General features: G+C 37.8%; 1 protein-coding gene across 3 annotated transcripts in view; it reads right to left on the bottom strand.

Annotated features, from left to right (window-relative positions):
• Window positions 1-23,522, bottom strand: part of GRIK2 (glutamate ionotropic receptor kainate type subunit 2) — a 522,039-nt gene that overhangs the window by 400,472 nt on the left and 98,045 nt on the right. The window lies entirely within an intron of this gene.

Raw genomic sequence — 23,522 nt, 5'->3', positions numbered from 1 at the left:
CAGTGGAATATGATTATCTTGAAACTCCAAAAAAAAGTGGTGTTATTAGCCATCAAACCTCAAAAATATACTTTTCCCAAAAGGTTTCCACAATTTTGGCCACTACTGTATGTATACACAAAGAAAATCATGCATACACACCATATGTTATATGCAGTATGCATCCTAATTCTGATTTGTCTATAACTATCTCAGCAATGAAATATAAGATGGATAACAGGTGCCAAGAAGATTGTCTACTCTCATATAAATGATAACTGATCATATAACTTATGACTGATTCCAAATATCCCTGCAGGCTTTGCCTAAATTAATGCCTTATTGACAACATGCAGCTCTGCCTCTCATCCACCCCATAACATCCATCACCAGATTTCTTAAGGCAATTCAAACTATTAATGGAATTTTTAAAAAGAGACACCAGCATTCACCTGTCTGAAAGCAGCTTTGTGGCATGAGTGCTATAAATGAATAATAACAAATGAAAAGTATCCAACACTTCATCAGAGATTAAAGACAGATGTGTGCACACACATTTTTCCATCTGTTTTTCTCTCTCTTCACAAAACACATAAATTAGACATTAACTTGGGAATTTTTTTTCCTAGAGTTAATCTCTAGGTTCAGTTGAATTTTATCACTACACAAATAAAAGCTGTATCCAGATTGTATCTATTTTGCAAATTTTCATGAACGTTGCTGGTTTGATTGAAAGAGAATTATCGTAATGAAGTGATAAAATGTTTTCTGCAAGGAGGTCTTGTGTGTGTCTTTTTTTCTTAATTACAATATGCCGCACTTCTTGTGATACAATATCCATCAGAAAGGAATAGTCATGTCAGCTTCTATAGCAGGGGTGTCAAACTCGATTTCATTGAGGGCTGCATGAGGATTGTGTTTGACTTTGGGGGGCTGGGGTGGGTATGGCCAGGTTGGACATGGCCAGCTCCACGTCACTTGTGTTGGAGGCACTTGTGGTGGTCCAAGCACTCTGCCAACGGGTTCCTAAACTCCATTTTCAGCTGCGACAGCCTCCTGCAACCCTCTGCCAGCGAAAATGGAGCTGGGGAGAACTGCATGTGGCCCTCTCAAGCTCTGTTTTTGCTGGCAGAGGAACCACGGGCTGGTCCTTCACTGTTTCCAGGGCAGCCCTGCAGGCCAGATGTAAGCACCCCATGGGCCAAATTTGGCCCACAGGCCTTGAGTTTGACATCCCTGTTCTATAAGCTATGGGAGACCTCTTCTCACCTGTCTAAGCAATGAGACCTCTGAGATAAAACAAATCAGTTCTTTGACTGGGTGAACCCTCTCCTTGTTTGATGTCCTAATCACCAAGAATTGAATCTAATCTGAATTGTAGAATTAGAACTCCATTTTGTTAGTCAATCAAAAATTACATTACTCTCAAAATAAGTCCTTCTCATATGTTTGGTTAGCTGTCAGTTAGGATTTCGTACATACTACGTTCAGGAGAGAACAGCTTTTAATAAAGATGTTTTGCCAAGTAAATATACAGGAAATCATAATCTAAAACTCAATAATGTCTGAAAAGCAGCTTATGGCAATATTTCCAGGATCCATCTCTAAAAGATCAGCAGTTCCCAATACGCATGTTTTATCTTTATTTTTCTGTACAGTCATTACTACAGAGGAGATGAAATATGCTCATTTTGTGACAAGTGAGTGTGATATTTTGATTTGCATCCTTGTTGCTATGCCAATGACAAGCTGATTGCTAGTAAGATCCATTTTTATAACAGACATAATAGACTTAGAAGGTCCATGCCTACAAATATGTTATATTTATAAGCTTGTGTGTGCTTGTGTGTGCCTATGCTTATGTATACACATATAATATAATGTAACATAATTAACATAATAACATAACATAATAATGCAGAATACACATATAAATAAGCATATATTGTACATGTTTACAAATGTATCCATATTGTATATGTATATTGTAATCATTATAATGTATTCATAGAAATGGACTTTCCAAATCTAGTACGCAACAAGGATGCAAAACAAAATATCAGATCCACTTGTAACAAAATAAGCATATTGGATTATTTGACTTTTTGGATAAATCAATGTGTGTGTGTGTGTGTGTGTGTGTGTGTGTGTGTGTGTGTATGTATGTATTTATACAGTATATATACAGTACAATATATATTGTAAATATATATGTACATATACAGTATATACATATGTGTGTATATATATATACATGTATGTATGTACTCTATGTATGTATGTATCTATACTGTATAATGATTAATCCAGAATCATATTTTTTTTAAAAAAAATAGCGTTAATATTGAAAAATTACAGGTAATATGTGGAGCTAATTCAATTCTGGACAAAATTATAGGGGGAAATGTTGGATTTATTCGCACAATTTTAGTATTATATATTTTGAACAGCTATACTTATTTTGTTGTTGTGTTCTGGAAATAAATGTGAATGGAGAAGAATTGTACAAAGACAAGATGCATTAATAAGCACAACAATAAGCACTTCGCAGTTTCAGAGGAAGAGAAATAAAAGAAAAAGTGGTAAGAGTAGCAAGGAGTTTGAAACCATCTAGTTAATTTAGAGCAAAAACCTCTCAAATCTTCCTGGCAAAACTCCAATAGTCGACTAGATGCAGGAACAATTTTACATTTTATGTATCACTTTGTTGTCATCTAAAGATTCCCTGGAATTTTGCAACTCAGGTACAGTAGTTCTTGGCACCCCATTCTTTATAACAGGCCACCTTTTTTAATTGACAGATCATCTATCTAAATGACAGCTAACAACACAATTATAAAGAAAGATGGTATTATGTGGAGTCTTAACTAGTTTACAGCAGTATCAACTTATTGATCGAATGGGGAAGGGAATACTGAATTTATATGCTAGAATCCTTCAAACAGTTTTCTTGAGAGCATAGGATACTATCAGAGGGAAATAAATTGAAATGCCTAGCCTATTTCTGGAAGTTTCAGGAGAAAATTAATGCAAAATAGGCCCATTAAAGCTTATTTTCAGCAAGAACACCAAAAACCATGCTGTCAAAACTTGCATTTAGCTGCCAAAAGCTAGTGATTTAATCTCTGGAGGGTCAGAAAAATGAGTTGAAAAATGAGGATAAACAGGAGGATGAAAGCAGGCTGTAGCTCATAGTCATACATTGCCAACCCTGGACTATAGGCATTGCTATGCAAGTATAAGAAGGAGGACATCAAGAGGCAATGGAAAATGAAAAAAACAAAACAAAAACAAGATATCTCACAACTAAGGCATATATTTTTCCTGTAGGGGAAAAAAATAATCCCATTGGCTTTTAATATCACTCAACAGGAATGCACAAGTAAGATAAATGCATTTGGACCTGCAAGTTGAAATCTTGATAAAAAGTTTGAGCATATGGAGATTACTTGTGCCCGATAAATCTCTTTAAGGATGAAACTGGTTGCATCAGAACTCCTAGTGATCAGTAACAATTACAGTCAGTGATAATCATTTTTTGTTCAAAGGTTGTCTCCCCATCATTAAGGTCTGATTTTTATTAATCTTAAGAGCACTGTGAATCCATATATCAGTACCGTATTTTTTGCTCCATAAGATGCTCCAGACCATAAGATGCACCTAGCTTTTGGGGAGGAAAACAAGAAAACAAAAAAATCTGCCTCTGCCTCCCAGTCCAAGCACGTGGCTTATCAGGGCTCCACTCCGTTGCAACCACCACCGGTCAGCTGAGCGACAGCTGGGTCCTGGCATCCCGTAGCCCTGCCAATCAGAGGGCTGACTGACTAGAAACAGTGCTACTGCTGCCTCCTCTGTGTCTGCTGCCTCCACCGGGGAATGCTGGAGCCTCCGCCAACATTCCCCAGCTATTGCCGCTGTCTATCACCACTGCCGCCATTCGCTGCTACATTTGCCTCTGCCGCCATTCATCGCCGCTGCCTATTGGCGGTTCGATAGGCCTCCCAGAATACCACCGATCAACTGTTCCAGGTGGTGGGGATTGCCACCACCTATTGCCGCCACCTGTTGCTCCGCCATTTGCCACCACCTGGAATAGCTGACTGGCAGTATTCCAGGAGGCCGATCTAACCGCTGATAGGTGGCAGCAGCGAACAGTGATGGTGGCAGTGAGCAGTGATGATAGGCAGTGGCGGCAATAGGTGGCAATAGAGAGCAATGGTGATAGGTAGTGGCGGTGACAGGCCATTCATTGCTGCTGCCTGTCACCACCGCCATACCAACCACATCCCCCCGCCCGCCACCACCGCTCTGTCTGTGACACAATATTTGCTCCATAAGATGCACAGATATTTCCACCCACTTTTGGGGGACAAAAAAGTGTGTCTTATGGAACAAAAAATACAGTATTTTATAATTCATGGACTTTGGAGGCCACACACAATGTTGAAGTAGGCTTTGCTACCTATATAAAAAACTCAATAAGCTTATTTTAATATTAACTGCTCACTTCAATAAGAAAAAGGAATGAGTAAATATACAAATGGTTTTGTAAAAGATGGTGGTTTGCCTGAAAGCTTAATCCTACAAGTATTCTCTACACAATGCAGAGATCATAGTGGTAAATCATACAGGCAGAGATTGCTTAGCTCAATTTACAACTCTTAACATCTAAAGTAAGTGCACATTCTTATAGATGAAGGATGTTCTTTGGCCATAAGTCAATTCTTTCTCATTGACTTCTCTTTCAGTATGTAGACGTTGCACTGGAGAAGAATGAATGAAAGAGTCCACTAATGAACTCATCACTGCTCTAGAAACCTACCATGTTTCTTTCAAATCAAATGTTAATATAGGCTAGAGTTCCTAGTTTGACAATCTGATACACGCACATATGCAAACATACTTTTATCTCAACGTCAGGACTACCCTTTGATCAAAACTTTCCTGTGAAAGCCTATCAAAACCACAGTGCTCTCTCATCTACCATGACAGATCTATCTTTGAAGAGTTCTAAACAAATCTAAACATGCCAGTTTCTAAAGATAGACTATTATTATTAAGATACTGAACTGCAGGCCCACACTTTTCAGATTGCATAAAGAACAACTCCTTTCATTTGCTACAAAGGTGACATAGCATTAAGGAAAACCAGGAACTGATAATCCTACTTTTTAAAATTTATATTGCATGGGAGCTTAAGTAAGATAAATGAGTTCTGCCTTTCAAGAGGAAGACAAGATAGAAATCAAAATTGAAAGAAATATTAGGTATAAAAAATGGTGTAAAGTAGTTTTTAAGGTTCTTCTCAGAGCTAGACTGGAATGGAGCAGCAATTTTTTATTTGTTGATATGCTTAATGTACATGCTGTCCATCTCATAGAAGACTCTATGTGGGTTAGACATCTTGGCAATAAACAAGCAAACAGTAAAAGGTAGTGTTGGCTGATTTATACCTAAAATCACAGGCTTGCTATCAGTTAGTCATAATAAAGATTCTTTTCCAATGAAACAGGAGCAGGACAAATACATTTATCTATACATGTGCATTTTTACTACCAGTTCTGTGGGCATGGCTTGATAGGCGTGGTGTGGCTTGGTGGGCATGGCAGGGGAAGGATACTGCAAAATCCCCATTCCCTCCCCACTCCTGGGGGAAGGATATTGCAAAATCTCTATTCCCACCCCAGAGGGCCAGCCAGTGGTGGCATTTGCCGATTCTCCGAACTACTCAAAATTTCCATTACCGGTTCTCCAGAACCTGTCAGAACCTGCTGGATTTCACCGATATATATATGTTCATATATGATTAAATAGAGGGGTCCTCAGTTAATGATGGTAATTGGTACTGAGAAATCCATATTAAGCAATGTGGTCATACAGCATGATGTCATTGACTGCCCTGACTTACAACAGCAATCACAGCAATTCCAGTTGCAGTCATTAGGTGAACCCTGCATGGTTGTTAGGCATGAAGACACACTGATCACCATTTGTGACTCTTACCAGTTTTCCCATTGGGTTTGCTTGTTGGAAACTGGCAAGTAAGGTCAAAAATGGTGATCACATGATTGCGGAGAGCTGCTACTATCATAACTGAAAGCCAAATGGTGATCACATGACAAAAGGATGCTGTGACGGTCGTTAGGATATGGTGTAAGCCTAACAGGTTGTCCAGGCAATATATCTGTTCTATAACTTTAAATGTATTCTGTAACTTTAAAATGTAATGCTGAGTAATTGTACTGATGAGTCATTGCACTGCTGACTTCACTTATCTTAAGTGGATAATTACTAGTGTAAACTGTGTATAAGAAGGGAGCCGAGCTATAGTCATTGTTGGTTGGAATTGGTCAGAATTTGTTGGAATTGTTGGAACTGTTACTGTCGTGTGTGAAGGAGCTCTCATCGTGGATGGATCTGCTACCATTGTGATTTGTTACCAGCGTTGAATTGCTGTTTATTACCTACTGCTGTTTTGTATGGTAAGAAGATGTATATAACTCCGGACTGATTTGAATGGCTAAAGACTTGGATTGACTAAAAGACTATGCAACTGTTTTTCACTACAAAATAAAAGCTTTGTTAAACCAGTTTGTATGTATTGTATTCATTGCTCTCAGTACCATTTCTCTGTGCACTTGCTCTGCTGGTTGGTTAACACAACAATATCCTTAACAACAGTCACATCTTCAAGGGCGTAAATCTTCTCACTCAGGACTGTCGTAACTTTGACATGTCACTCAGGTCATAATTTGAGGACTACCTGTACTCATACATTCAGGCTGGATTCAGACATTAAGACATAATGTGGTTTATTCTGTTTATGGCTTAGCCATTTTTATACAACAAAAAAAAAAAAGCAAACTGTGAACTAGTTTATGCACTATATTTCACAAATAGGAAAATAATCTAGAATAATTAAAATCAATTATAAAACTCTGGGGAAATGAACTACTGGATTATGCTTTTACTAGGGGATTGTGTTATTAACACAACAGAACTGGAAAAATATATTGATATCAGTACAGTTCTAACTTTTTGCTTCGGTCTTTTCTGGAAAACATGGCAGTGATCTTCTCCAAGTTTCTTCTGTCTTCAACCTTTCTCAGGTTAAAAATTACATAGCAAACTCTTATTTTGATCTGTAAGAAGCTGAGGCAAACAAAATATATTTAGATCTTTCACTTTCTTGGCATTATATCTGTCTAACTGATTTATCTACACTGCCAGGTAGGATATTTTCCTTCTAGTTATAAACTGGGCTAGGTTGTGACAGCTTCTATAAAAGAGTGAGAGCTCAAGGTTGTTGCTAGAATCCCACAGCCAGAATCATCCGATTTCCCCCTGGGAATGTATTTCTCAATACCAATACGTAACAAACACAATCTCAGCAGGTGGCAGCATTTGTCCATTTGTCCAATCCTCCTCAGGATTGGTCCTGGTTAGTATTTGATTTCTAAGGAAACCCAAGACTAAACAGAGAAAAGGGGGCAGTAGAAAACTACAGCAAACCACTTACACATCACTATCAAGGCCATGTCCATGAAGGAGTCAAGCTTGACTTTATAAAGAGGTGCTTTTTTAATTATTAAAAAAAAAACCTTGATTGGCTTCTCATTTGCTTCTGGAACAATACAGCATACGGATTATGCTGGATTATTTCAGTATGGAAAATGTTAGAAATGTGAACTTACTCATTGATTAAAATCTTCACAAGGGTTTCTCTAGGGATACCCCCCACCAGGGACTGTTCAATCAATGCAATTAGTCACATATTTCTGTTTCAATGTTCACAACTGAATAAAACCAGTGTTCATTGTACTCCAACACTAGTTTCATTTATCTTAGGAGCAGAATTAATATTACCTAGGCATTTTCTCCTCTCTAGTTCAGAAAGCAAACCTACTCAGAAAATCATAGGCAATATGCTATGAGTTTCTTGAAGGCAATCAGTACATGAAGTACCATGAAGGAGGCTCTCTAACAAGAGGAAAAGGAACCAGAAGGAATGGGGACTGTCCCATAAAATTATAGGCTGACGTGTTGACAAAAGGAAGGATTGGGATGCTTGAAATCAAAGTGTAGACTAGATGTGGGGAAGGTTTCAGTCTATGTTTCTACAAAGCTGTCTGGTCTTGGGAAACTATACTTTTTACTTTTGTTACTGGGATGAGCATTGTGTGTTGTGCATGCTGAACAAGAGACACTTGATCTGACAGGATTAGTTGGGTTTCTTCATTTTGGACCACAAGGAAAGTAACTTTTTCATCATATTTAATACAAGTGCTTTTCCCATGGTTGCTGTAGGTTTAACTGCTGCTTTTGCAGTGATGGGTCGTGTTATTTCTGTCAACTTTTTCTGGGTATTGAAAATTTAGCTATTGTTTTCCATGCAGCAAAAACTTAGCCATCCGCAGAGAAAGAGCTACCAAGGAAAAGCAACTGATGAAACAAACACTGGGCCTTACATACTACATCAAACATTGGACACAAATACAAATAATCATCTTGTAAACATGAGTGAATTGGCCTTCCCAGTGAAAATGGCTGTTGCTTGGAATGTGTGACCCCTAATATTTAATGAGAATTAGGGGTCCTTTTTTTTTTAATTCCTCCTACCCATTCTTAGCAAACAATCTTTCATATGAACTGTTTTAGCTTGGTATTATTTTATCAGCATGTGATTGTAAACCATTTTGATGTATTTTATAAGAAGCAGCATCTGCAGATTGGAATAAATAAATATTTCTGTGCTTCCTGCCACAGAAATAACATGGATTGGATGGCGATAGCACTACCAGGATGAAGGTGGCACATTTTCGTTCCTGGGATAACTGCAAGACAGAATTGCTCTGCTAAGTATGTGCTTACTATCTCCTACCGAAGTCAGATGGAATTACAGCTTCTAATTAAATGCAAACATTATTAAACTGTAAGCTCCTTGAGGTAGACCAGCCTGGGAAACTAAGGTTATTAATGCTAATTCTACTTTTATTATAAAGCTACAGTAACAGAATCTTGAAAGTCTGAAAGTGTGTCCCCATGCCCTGCCTTTATTTTCAAGAGAACTAGGGAGAATGAAGCCTCAGATGCTTTCTCACATTACATTTCTGTCTTGGACTCATGTTTCTTTCATCTGCCCATTGTTTTAGTTGTGGCTCTTCTTCCTGTTTCTCAAGGTTATTCCTACAACTCATTATAGAAATGCACAGTGATGTTATTGGAGCAAAAAATATTCTCTTCATAATTGCATTTTACTTGACAGAACCTATCACTTCTTTTCCTTCTCTAAATTCTCTGTCATTTCAGTTTCTGCAACTGAAGGATGCCTGCCAGCAGTAAATAATACTACTGTCGCTGCTACCAAAGTTACAAAACTACCATAATAAAACAAAGGTTAAAAGCCAGTACGTAAAATTTCCCTTGGGTATGCCAGACCAGAATGCAATAAACAACCCTTCTGGTCCAGATTTTTTTTAAAAAAGAAACTGGTTATTTAACTTTTATTTATTTTCAATGTAGCCACTTTGTTTGCCAGAAGTAAGTGTATTATATGACCATAGTTAGCATCAGTAGAGAAAGGAAGCATCTCTTCAAGACAGTAAATCCACCATTTTAAGGTCTTCTTTATCTGGCTTTATGACTGACACAGTTGTGTCTCACTTCTGTCAATTCCCCTGCATTCGTCCTGCATTCAGAAACTTTCTTCTTAGCAGAAGACTGATGAAGACAATACAACTGGATAAGTTTCTTGATTGCAAAGTAGGAGAAAAGCATAATCACTCAAAAGATTTGCTTATAGAGAGCAATTAATGTCTAAATATTATATAGGTAAGTGTTCCAGATTTAAAACTTTATGGGGCTGGCAGCCAGTTCTCTATGAATACGATAGGTGCAGCAAGATACAGTAAATATATTTAGCACCCTTTTTGCCACCAGATAATCCTCAAGAAAAACTCTTATATGTGCTTACTTGGGTTCAGTCTACTTTTTCTTCTAATGGCGCTCCAGGCATCTTGTAAGCTTCTTCTACAGACCAGGAGAAATAGCGGAAAGTCTCTTGTTGACAATTAAATCATACATCTGCCTAAAGCCACTTCCAAATACTCTTTTATGTTTTTTGTACTTAAAAATGTTTCAGACACTTTGGCTAAGTAACTTTCATATTTTTCTCCAAGTCATCTTCTTTACTGTCTGATACCTTGCTTGTCAATGTTGGCATTGCTGCCCAAACAAGGAACAAGTAGTTAGTTCTGCACCACTGGACAAGCCAATCACTGGTGCTTAGAGGTGGGATTCACATAATTTACTTACTGGTTTGCCCAGCACCAAAAATGTGAATGTGCGTGCGGCCTTCTGTGCATATGCTTTGCTCACATGCACGGCTTCAATACATGCACACAGCTTGAAAACGTGGCTGAATAGGATGGCATAGTGCTGGGGCAGATGGGCCCACCCGAAGGTCATTACTACCGGTTCGTTCGAACTGGTTGAATACCACCTCTGTGCTGCTGTAACCTCTTCTCTGGCACTAACTCTGCTGCCATTCCAACAACTGGGACCCTTGATCATATAGGCTGACAGGGAGCTCCATCATCTGGGTCACCCAGATGGCCATTCTAGGGCAATCATAATCCACAACTCATGGTCATCTTTTCACCAACAGCCCAATCCAAGCAACTCGAACATCTGAAGAAACATCTGTCCTCACCACAATACCAAAAAAAAAAAAAACCCACCCAACAAAACCCAACTCCACCACACCATTCTAGAAATAACTTCAATTCTGAATAATAATATGCTAATTCGCAAAAGCGTATTATTAAATATATAGTATTCAGTAAAATATAAATAGGAATTTACTTTTCCAAGAATGCAATCCATGTCTGCAATTTATTTTTTCCGCTCCTGGTCTATTTTTATGAAACTATATTTATTTTATCATTCAGAAATTCTTTTCCGCTTTGCTAGTATAAACCAAAATAATACTTATATAGTTAGTAGCCTCCCAATAAGTAAGAAGAAATTATTCCGGTGGGGAACACAACCAATTTGTAATAACTGAAATCAAAATAATGTTATTTAACAAATTATCCCAAATAGACCATATAGGCTTTCCCCCCACAAAGTTTGTAATTAAGGATTGTAAGGAAGTACTAAGTGGCTAGTTCACTGAATACTGTTCTCTGTAGGCTAATATACATGCAAGTGACTAGGTATAAAAATATGATAGTTTAAATGATGTCTGTAGAAAGGTTAAATTATATACGAAAAGATGAATTCCTTAATTCAAATAGTTGGAAAGGAACTCAAAAAGTTGTAGACTCTTCCATTCTCCTCCATTCAGTTTCAAGAAGGGCATAGACTTTTAGGATTATTTCAATTAACTTCCAATGTCTTTGGCTAGGTCTTCCAATGTCTTTGGCTAGACATCTATTTTAAAGTTGAGAAAGAAAACCAATTAGTTTTCAAACTTGTGAAAACAAGAAATGATGAGGTCATCTATTTAACAAAATTTTATTTGACAACATTATTGCTACCAGTAGTCCCTGTTCCATTTCAGAAACTAAGATAAAACAATAGTGAAGTCTGTGACCTCAAACTTGGATCTGTAAATTTGTCTGGAAATGTCAATGCAGGCACAGATCAACCAGAAAGACAAACATTATCAGGATACTGAAATAAGATATAGTAGAGCTGAGCTGCAAGCCAAGAAGAGCAGAAAATAAAAACATCAATCATTAGTCAGATGTCATCAAGTTGAGCTAAACTCAGAATGACTGTATGAAAAAATATTCTCAACCATGACCTGCCTCTAGTTATAAACTGATCCCATCCATCCATTTTAGCGGCTGTTTTATTTCTTTCTATCTTGCCAAGCATAGCTTTCTCTAGTCTATTATCCAGTCACATCACAAATATATGAATTTCAAATGTTGTGGTATGCCTAATCTTTCACTTCATCAAGCCTAAATACAATGTAACCACTAATGTATTACTGGGGATAATTTCACAATAATATTGCAAATGGTATTACAGATAAAACATGTGGAAAAAAAATTTAGATCTAAAGTTAAATTGGCATATAACAATTGCCAGCTTAGTTAGGGGAGACTTTTTCTGATTCTTCTTGTTGTGCCATATTTGTCATCGGACATTGGCGATCATGTTGGCAATCCTATTTTTATCAACAGCCACACGAAAAAGTGCTATTCAATTTTGTCCAAACCAGTCCCTTAGATTTTGAAACTGTTTCTGATAAATACAACTATTCCTTCTTCCAATTTTATTTGGAAGAACCTGCTACATCAAAAGCCACATAAATACTTTTTGTTTTGTTTTTGTAAGGTCATTGTTTTTTTAAGGACAGCAGGAGAATTTTCCAAGATTTTACAAAAATGTATTTCTTTCTTGCAGAAGGATTGTCAAGTTAGGATTTTAGTAGACACTTCATTGCTCCAGTGTGTAGCAGCTCAGCATCCTCAAGAGAGATTAAGGACAAGCCACTTGAGTCTTACTGTTTTTGATTCAAGCTTTTGCTGAATATGTCACTTCTGCACATAATGGCCACACGATCATACAAGCAATAGTTAGATGGTATCCACAAATGACATTGCTCAGGAGGTTGCCTGGCACATCACTATGAATATACTACCTGAGAGTACAGACTGATTGCAATTAACAAATTATAAGAGTTTTTTTCATGCACTATATCAAAATTTAAAATAAGCCCTAAAGAATGTTGTTGCATATTGGGCTGAAAAGAAGGAAGTCAATGCAAAGAAACATTGTTTGCATGAAGTTACCTAAGCCACAGTCATAAACATGTAATTCTGAAGAAATCTCTTAAACATACTTGCTTTTTATGTTTGTTCTGCTTTGAGTAATATTCAGGACTGATGCAGATTTAAATTAAGTTATGCATGAATATCTAAAATTGCTCTTTTACCTATATCTAGTTTTAAATTTCAAGATGGTTTGGAAGCTATTTATAATTACTAATTTTATTTCCAACTTCCAATCAGTGAAGGACAAAAATCATTTCACATAACTTATAAATGAAAACTGAATTTATCATTTTTATAGTGGATATTATCTTGTTATCTTGGATGCAAATTTAAAGTGCCTGAAAGTGCCTGAAAAATGGGAAAATTCAGGATCAGTGCAACAATAATTAATAACATCTTATCCACCCAAAAGAGATATTAAATGAAAAGAAAGGACTTTATGTTCCTTAATACGGGTATTAATATGAATTGAGCTTTTTTTAGCACAAGAATATGATATTTAAGATATTTAAGACTGTCCTCATACCAATATTGCAGGATAGGATGGAGTCTGAGGGAAAATATTGGCTTACTCTGTTAATATTTCAAGTTAGAAGTGAGGATAACATAAAAAATTGTTCATGAGATTAAAAAAATAAATATCCCAGTTGAAGTCAGATCTTGGATTTTTGATGATGAAAAACCAAACGTTCTGTGGAATATTTTAATTTTGCTACCTCAGGGAAGTGGTCAGGGCATTTTGGCACTTAATTGTATTTTACCTTGCTGGTCACAAACTGTGCCTGGCCTGAATTAGATAACAGTATTGCCAATTTAAAATGTCATGTAATTTTGCCAATTGAAGCACAGAAGCTGGCCTTGTTATTTTAAAGTGAATTGGAAAAATCTGCTCATTTAGTGTAACACATGTAAAGGGAAATGTAATCCAGCACTGCCCAATTCTTTTCTTCCTAACGATTTGTTCATGCATGCCTTCACTTTCACACTTATTACATTAAGCAAAAGAATGCCACTGGACCCTTCCAAACTTTTGAGCAACTTCCAAAGGAAATGCCAGTAAAAAAAGAAAGCAGTCACTCAGCATTGGGCACAGTGAGGAAGACAGACATGGGAAGGTGCCATTTTCTTGTTCGGGCTGGCAAAACCAGGCAAACAAAAATTCTTGCATGCATAGTAAGATGGGTTGTGATTTGCAGGCCAATCTTCTTTGTCTGAATGCCTTATCACTTAATGGACTGTGAGGAATAAGGACATAAACACAAACATTGTCAGTCAGTAGGAAGCACCTTCCTAGAGTTAGTGGACTAATCTGTTGAGTTAGTGGACTAATCTGTCACTTTTCTTTTTTAGACTGTCATTTCTTAGAAAGGCATGTTTTCTAAATATTAAAATACTGGATGAGTGAAATACAAATGCTTTGCTCTTCTAGATGACTAGGAAATATCCTCTACAGTCTCTATCTTCTGGTATATAATACTAAAGCAGGAAAAAAGCACATGCACATTTACACACACACACACACACACACCTACCTTTGAGTCAGTGTTGACTCCTGGCAACTGCCTGGACTGGTCCCTGCAGTTTTCTTGGCAAGATTTCAGAAGTGGTTTACCACTGCTTCCTTTAAAAGACCAAGAGAGAATAACTGGCCCAAGGTAACCCAGCTGGCTTTGTGCCTACGGTGGGACTGGAACTGACAGTCTTCTGATTTCTAGCTGATGCATTAATCACTACATCATACTTATTAATGGATGGCAGCACAGGTATATTCCAGACCATAGGAACCACTTCATAGAAGGTTTGCCTGTCACTGAATCCCAGTCTTATGAACTTTCCATTAAGGGAGACTCTAGCAGGCTATCTCCAGATGTTTGTATCATATGGAAAGGATCAATATTGGGCCTGATATAGTGTATCCCAGTGCCATGCCATATATACTTAAGTTCACCAGATGGAAAGCTTTGTGGTGTAGTATATAACACCATAACAATGTGCCATTTTATTATGCCAAGCTATCTCAATTTCTCATCTGAGCAATTATTTTGTACGTAAATTACAAAAATTGTTTTCTTAGAATGCCATATTTATTTCTTTTATATACGCATGCATTTCTTCCACATAAACAAATATATACCCAAGTTGTTTAAGACTTCTTAGAAATTAAGCCATTCTAAACTCAGTGTTATTTCTGCATAATCGTACAATGGATTGTCCTGGGTTAAACTACTGTATTTTTCGGAGTATAAGATGCACCGGAGTATAAGACACACCTTAGTTTTTGGGGAGGAAAATAAGAAAAAAGCTGATTGGCAGGTGGATCAGCCTCTCCGAATATCCCCAATCAGCTGTTCCCAGAGGTGAATTTTAGCAACAGGTTCCTTGGTTGTGAGCCCTGTGCCTTGCTCTTTTTTTTTTTTTTTTGCTTTTTTTTCTGCCTCTGAAACTTCTGAAACTCAGTTTCAGAAAAAACTTTTTCCTGCCTCTGAAAACCTCCGAAACAGAGCTTCAGAAAAAAAGCCTCTGAGGCTCTGTTTGGGGGCTTATTTTCTGAAGCTCTGTTTGGGGGCTTTTTTTCTGAAGCTTCTTTTCTGATGCTTTTTTCAGCCTCTGAAACCTCCGTTTGAGAAGCTGGGCAGGGCTACATTCAGAGTATAAGACACACCCAGATTTTCACCCTCTTTTTTGGAGGAAAAAAGTGTGTCTTATATTCCCAAAAATACGGTATTTGGTTTGTCTGAACTTTGATTAATCCTACTGTGTAAATCCAAGCTTTATAGTTTGAAAACCATGAGAAGCCAATGACTCGATGTAATTATGAACTGAGCCACTCTGATTTATCTAAATTATGATTAAAAAACATAATATGGCTTATCATATAGCCCAGCTATAAAGTATAGGAGAAAACAAATATGTAAATCTTTGTTTTCAAAACAAATGAATTAATAATATACTACAATACCCATGATGTTTTGGAATAATAAATGATGGCAGTATAACCCATACAATACTCAGTTCTCATTTTCAGATGACTTCATAACCTTGAACATAATTTGAGTAAAGTACTATACTTCTTAACTAATTCCAAGGAAAAAGAGAACTCTAAAGGCTTCAGATGCAGTCACTTCTCACTCATTTCCTTTATTAGAGCACAAATATTCTTCTCATGAATAAATCACAGTCAATCATTCATTTTGCAATCATTAAGTATGCATTGCATATACTACAGGCACTTCAAATAATTAAGCACAAATGTTCTTTATAATCCATGTAGATTTGTCAATTTTCCCCCAAAATCCATCTTGTTAGACATGCTTTGCTTCCCTAAACATGCAATCAAATATCATGCAGAATAAAGAGTCCTTATAAAATCCCATTTTGTAAATGTACTTGAAATTGCATTAATACAATTACTTTCATTTTGTGTTTATATTATGCCTATTCACAATTGTCATAACGCATTAATACATCTTCAAGACAATGGTATTGCAATATTAGAAAACGTATAGGCTACATGTTAAAACGCTGCATTGAAAATGTGCCATGCTAATGAAGCATTATAATCCAATAGATGCTAAAATCAATTAGCGATTTGCCAGTCTGAATTTTTCTTTTTTCCTCCTCAAAAGGTGGGAGGGAAGAGAATAAAAAATTCTTTTTTCTCCCTCTTACTACTCTTCATTTAAAACTGCTCTTTTCATAGAGTAGATGGTGAATCCAGTCACATAGAAAGGGAATAAGGAATAAATGGTTTATGTTGTATATTCCAAATTAATAAAAATTACTGGGCAAGAGATGAAGAGCCTGTTTCAACACCAAGAGTTACATGTCATACTGGAGGGAGATTTCCAGGGTAAAGAGGAACTTCCCATAAAGTTCAATTATGAGAATTTTGAAAAAAAATAGAATTGATGTAACTTTTTTTAAAGAAATAAAAAAAAGAAATGCTCTGGAAGGTATGGCAGCGGATGAATGCAAACAAAAAACTGTGTTCAGCAGTATGGGGGAAACTAGAATAAGAAAAGTTCAGAATGCCATGGGGAAAATAGAAGTCTGCAATAAAATATTTAATAAGCAATCTGTGGCCCAAGTATAAATATTTTATTACCAAACATAGCTTTGACCCATCCCAACAGCTCTCAAGTTTTTTCCCCTTTCTTCCATTACTTTATTTAAGATCCTTGAATGTTTGAATTGCCACCACATTTAGAGTCCTTTAAAAAAATGTAGGTGCTACAGGAGTGATAAATCAATCTAATCCCACAAATGCAACAGTATTTCTTGCAGAGTTTTGTCGTCAATATGTATTAATCATATCACAATCATGTATATCAACACTGCCATGAAAACATCTGATTTTCAAGGTTTCTGAGCTGCTGCCAGAAAAAGTTAGCCTGGCATAGACTAGAACTGAAGAAGCCTCTTGGATGAGAAGTGAAACATCTTCAAGGAAAAACAATGTTGCTCTTTGAGAAAAGCATCTTTGGACAGATTCTAGACATAGTTCCTGGATATGGACAATTCCTATCATCCCTGACCTTTCTTCACACTGCAAATTCAGACTAATTCCAATATACTCAATCCAGCTAGATTTGAACTTCTGAGTTCAATTCACTGAATGCTTTAGTTTGATTTGGATTATGGAATTAATTCAGAAAAAGCCATTTCCATGTATGTGTGGAAGTATCCAACACTTCTGAACTGTCAGATTTGATAATTTGCTTTTCTGATTCAATTTGGAAAGTCAGTTTGATTCAGGCCTTTGAATCAAATTTCTACACTGAATTTTTACTGAGCAGTTATTTCATTTCATTTTCTCTAGCTATATTTTAAAGGTTGCCCACTCACCAAGTTTCTATGGACTAGAAAATATTCCTAATTTCAATTTAACTGTGCCTTATAACACTCCTTTTGTATTTGCAGAAATGTGTTTGAAAAGTCATGAGAGATGTGCATTGGGTTATATAATATTTAATTTAACTTAATTAATTTTATTTAATTAATTCAATTTATATGCTGCCCCTCTCTGAAGACTCAGGGCAGCTCACAATACATTTTTAAAAATCATTATAAAAAACATTTAAAAATTAAAAACATTAAAAACTCATTCACGCCATTCATGGCCAGATCTCGCCAGATAACAAGAGCGAGATCAACGGCCCCAGGCCTGCCAGAAAAGCCAATAGGAAGGCCAATAGGGTGGGGATGATCTGGACCTCAGAAAGTAACTGGTTCCAGAGAGCTGGGGCAGCCACAGAGAAGGCCCTCCCCCGTGGGCCCGCCAGCCGGCATTGTTTAGCTGACGGGACCCGGAGGAGACCAACTCTGTGGATCTTACTGGTCGCCGGGAGCTATGCAGCAGAAGGCGGTCTCGAAGATAACCTGGCCCTGAGCCATGTAGGGCTTTAAAGGTAATAACTAACACCTTGAATTGTGACCGGAGACCAATAGGGAGTCAGTGCAGCTCGCGGAGAATTGGTGTAATGTGGGTGTATCTAGGTGCACCCATGACAGCTTGGCGGCTGTGTTCTGGACCAATTATAGTCTCCAAACACTTTTCATGGGCTCACCAGAGATCATCTATCAGCGTGACCAAAGCAGTTTCTGTGTTGTAGCCAGGCCTGAAGCCAGACTGAAAAGGGTCTAGATAATCCGTTTCCTCCAATGACCACAGGAGCTGAAGTGCCACCACTTTCTCTACAACCTTTCCCACAAAGGGTAGGTTGGAGACTGGGTGAAAGTTCTTTAATTCTTCTGGATCCAGGGAAGGCTTCTTGAGGAGGGGCCTTACAACTGCTTCCTTTAATGGTTGTGGGAAGGCCCCTTCCCTCAAGGACACATTAACTAAAGCCTGGAACCAGCCTCATGTCACCTCCCTGCTGGCCAAAACCAGCCAGAAGGGGCACGGATCCAACAAACAAGTAAAGGAACTTATCGCTCTTACAGCCTTGTCCACTTCCTCAGGAGTCATATTACTATTAACAGGAACTCTCCTCTGCAGGATGAAGGCTTCTTCTTGGAAAGTTATGGATTATAATCTACTACAATGATCCAGTGCTATCTTCTATGCCTAAATGAGAATTAGAATTTAAGTATTCCACTCCTAGTCCAGTCTCTTAAAGACAACATCATATTGGTTGTCTATTACCATATGCTGTAAATAAGTCAGCACTGCTGCTCATGTCTCTGCTTTCCAAGGGCCTTGAGACCATGTTTAAGTCAGGAATAGATCCACTAATGTATAACTAAAGTTTGGGAAACAATGTCTCTGGAGATAGAGATACATTTTTATTCTTAAACTTGAGAGTTCTGTTGTATACATGTACGTAATGTGATGCAGCTGCTGAACAGGAAAACAATATCTTAACTTTAGCAGTGATCATGGTATATGGTATATATCATGGTATGTTCCAGTGTATTCTGCCTTGATTAGACTTCACTTTGAATTCTGTATCCAATTCTGGGCACCACATTTTTTTTAAAAAAAGTGAAAATTAAAACAAGGAGAAGCACTACCAAGAGAAGCACTACCAAGAGAACAGTCTGGAAATCAATCCAGGTGAGGAATGGTTAAAAAATATGGGAATCCTTATCCTACAGACCAGATAATGGAGGGAGGATATGTTAACAGTCTTGGAACATCTACAGGATTGTTATGAAGATTCATTTTCTAATACCTCAGAGAGCAAGCCCACAACAAGTGGAGTGAAAATATAAGGAAGTAGGTCCAGGCCAGTGGTGAGTTGCCACCGGTTCACACCAGTTCTATAGAGCCGGTAGTAAAACCGGCGGGCGGCTCCACCCACCGACCCAAACGTCATCGAAATGCTTCTGCGCATGCGCAGAAGAGCGCACGTGCATGGCCCCATTGCAAACCGATAGTAAAGGTAAGAAGAACCAACCCTGGTCCAGGCTAGTCAGTAGGTGGAATCTCCTGACCATACAAGTTGTCAGTCCATGAAACAGCCTGCCAGATGAAAAGGTGAGTTCTTTCATACTACTATAAAGGCAGGATGGCCATCCATTAGAGATACTGTAGAGGATCCTGCACTAAGCAGGAGGTCAATTAGATGATCTTTAAGTCCCTTCCAACTCTATGATCCTTGCTAGCTCTTCTATAGTAGTCATTCTTCCAGTTTTAGCCTTTTCCCTCAGTTAAACAAGAGTTAAATAGAAAAGAGTAGTGCTGGAGTTACAAGAACTCACATGTCCTTATGTCCTTGGTTTAGTTTGCGAACAAGAAAAGGATAAACATTTAAAGCCCAAAGCATATGAGATGGAGCTCTCGGGCTTGCCAGTATCTGCAGAAGAAAGCTCCTTAAACATTTGCGGGAAGGACATGCATAGATATCAAGATTCTAAAGAGATCCAGATCAATATTCACACTGCCTGGGCCACACCAGCCAAACCTGAAGGTCAAAGTAGAAGTCAGGCAGCTCTGGAGAATGAGATTTGGCAGAGTGAGGGTGCCACTGACTATTAGGCCAGGAGGTCTTTCACAGAGCCATCTGTTTGTTTTGCTAGGCATCCCAAGCCTGCTATAAACCCCCACCCATATATTCTGCTGAAGTCACCATTCACAGCTGCAATCTGTGTTTTTCTATGCTGAGAAGCCAAGCTGTGAGGCATGGTCCAAAGCCAGCTTCTCCATTTGCCAAGCAAAGGACTATAGACACATGTTCACAAGTCTTTTCCTCCCTCCCAATGCAGAGACGAACAAGGGAAAAGAACGCTGCTTCTGGCAGCTGCAGAGCAGCTGGAATTTGGCTGCCTGCAAAGAGCTGCCACCAGATTGCAGGTGGTGACAGGAGACTGACAGGCGGGCTTCCCAGCACAGGCATGGGTTTGTCTTCTGTAATGGCGCTCTAATTGTCTTGCTGCCTAAGGTGAGAATGAACTCGTGCTTTACTGGGAGAGACACTTGAGACAACAGACTGGGACTACCTCTCCGTACTGGCACTTCAGCTCAAGGCCAACCAGTTCATTACAGCCAATTTTCCAAAGAATATGTTGCTGGTCTTCATAAGCAGAAAATTGAGGAAAGGTTTCCTGATAAGAGATTTGTCTGAGAGAATTAAAACTTGTCTTAAGGATCAAAATTCATGCTCATACAGACTTCCTTACTGGTTTAAAAAAACAAACCTATGCAAACACTTCAGTCTATAGGATTATCTATCAATGCCCCCTCATGGGCAGCACCAGGGGTGGTCTCAAAAGATAAGTAGCCTGGAAAAGGAAGAATGTGTATTCTGCATCCATAAAGAGACCAAACACTGTTTGGGCTAAGATGACATTTGCTCAACTCCCAGAGCTAAGCCTATTAGAGACTTCCTCATGGGAAGCAACTGTCTGGAGCACTTGTAGGCAATCCCAAATCTTCTCCTTCTCCAGAAAGGAATTATGAAAAGCCAGTCCACTCACCAATTCTTCATTTCACTGCAATGATTCAGCTCCGCTCTCAGCAGAACTGTCTTCCATTTGCCAGAATGAGATGGAGAAATTGTGATGTTTGAACATCCTCTGCCACTTCCCATGATCATTCTATGTCAGGGCAATCCTTCCTGTGAATAAAATATTCAAGCCTTCCCCTCTTGCCTCTAGAATCTAGAATACACCCAACTTAATGTTCTTCTTCTCCAACTACAAAAACTAGTGGGAAAAGGAAATATTAAATGTAAAGGAGTGTTTCTTCTGCCCAAAGAGAAAAACCACTGAGGTAGGCAATTGCACACAGAAGACTGGTGAATTGATCTATGACAGAAAAAATATCAGTAAAATAGTTTCTTGGACAGGAAGAAACTTAATCAAAAGCCATACCAAATTCCCCACAGCAATTTTGATGTGTGTTTGCCTATACAAATGTGACACAAATTTAAATGTAGCCTTGATCATACCTAACCATTCCTTTAAGAGGAGCTGAACAGTCTATCTCTCTTAGAGAACATCAAAGACTTCCAGAACTTTAAAAGTAGGACTTTTAGAGGGCAAGCAGTGGGGATTATGGTCGTAAACCAATCAAGAAATGCAGAGAATTGCTATAGACAAATTCTGCAAATAATCACAAATCAGGCCAATTGTCCTGTTGATAGGAAAAGTAACAATGCAAAAATTGCTCCAGCATAGAGTTAGTCCCTTCTGATTACCCATTTGTGGGTGATGAGATAATGACAAATGATAATGAATATTCAGCAAGTGAAAAGGAGCTTTCCAGAACCTGGATGTAAATTCAAGATCACATGACTGACAGCAGACATTATGCCAAAAAAATGTAACCTAGAAATGATTTTTGCAATCTCCACAGCAGATAGTAGTCCCTTGTGTAGAATAAAATGAGCCATTTTAGCAAAACAGATCTACTGTCATCTAAACTGTTGTGTAAACTTGCAAATTTATAAGATCAGTAATAAAATCCAGGGAAATTATACCCCACGGTCCTGAGGTGAAGCAGAACAGGGGGAACAAAGTGCCTGGCTTACCAATGCTGCCTTTGCCAAGCAAAATATACTGTATAATAGGACGTCACATGTTGACATCTGCTCTCACTCATGGCCACCAGAACTCTCTGAGTAAAAGATGCCGTGTTCTGAATATTCCCCTAGCTATAGCTGAAATTCTTATTTTTCCTCTTTGGAGAAATATGAGAAGCATCCCCTGTGATGGTTATTTGTTTTGTGACATTAAGTGCCCTTCTCAGTCACATTGAAGGGTTCAGCTTTTTTGGCAAATGATGAGAGATCAAATTGAACACACAGACCCCACCCTCCCACTAAAACAAATGGTTTTAATCCAGAAACACCTATTTCCTTTTCTTAAGATGAGATAAGGCTAACAGAACCCACAAAGCGCACTCTCCCAAAGATGCAGTGGCTATAAAATAAATGCAGTTAGAGCAGAGAGGAAGGATAATTATTTTTGTAGAACACCTAAATGCCAGGAGGAGCAAGGAAACTAGACAACACAATCAATTTAGTGAAACCACCAGCTTGCCATAAATTGTATATCCTGCAGTAAATTTCACTAGCTTTCCCCCCACCCCCAAAGTGAGGCATCCAAGCTTTGGCTTCAATTAAATAAATCTGGCTATATTTTTATAGGTCATTTCTTTTGTGCCTTCAGCAGAATGTAATGGACATTATATTATATATATGTAATATATATAAGATAGATAGATAGATAGATAGATAGATAGATAGATAGATAGATAGATAGATAGATATAGATAGATAGATATAGATAGATATAGATAGATAGATATAGATATAGATGTAGATATAGATATAGATGTAAATATAGATGTAGATGTAGATATAGATGATATAGATAGATGATATAGATACAGATACAAATATAGATACAGATAGATACAGATACAGATACAGATACAGATACAGATACAGATACAGATACAGATACAGATACAGATATATAGTTATAGAGAGAGGTGTGTGTATCTATCTATCCAGTGGTGGGATTCAGCCAGTTCGCACCACTTTGGGAGAACTGTTGTTAAATTACTTGAATCCCACCACTGTATCTGTCTAAATCTAAATCTAAATCTAAATCTAAATCTAAATCTAAATCTAAATCTACATCTACATCTACATCTACATCTACATCTACATCTACATCTACATCTACATCTACATCATCTACATCTACATCTACATCTACATCTACATCTACATCTATCTATCTATCTATCTATCTATCTATCTATCTATCTATCTATCATCATGTATCTATCTAGCTATCTACCTA

Source organism: Pantherophis guttatus, chromosome 1 (assembly GCF_059756535.1).
Source record: "Pantherophis guttatus breed Tessera chromosome 1, ASM5975653v1, whole genome shotgun sequence".
Classification (NCBI taxonomy): domain Eukaryota; kingdom Metazoa; phylum Chordata; class Lepidosauria; order Squamata; family Colubridae; genus Pantherophis; species Pantherophis guttatus.
The sequence above is the reverse complement of the archived record's forward strand: the minus strand, read 5'-3'. Positions and strand labels throughout refer to the sequence as shown.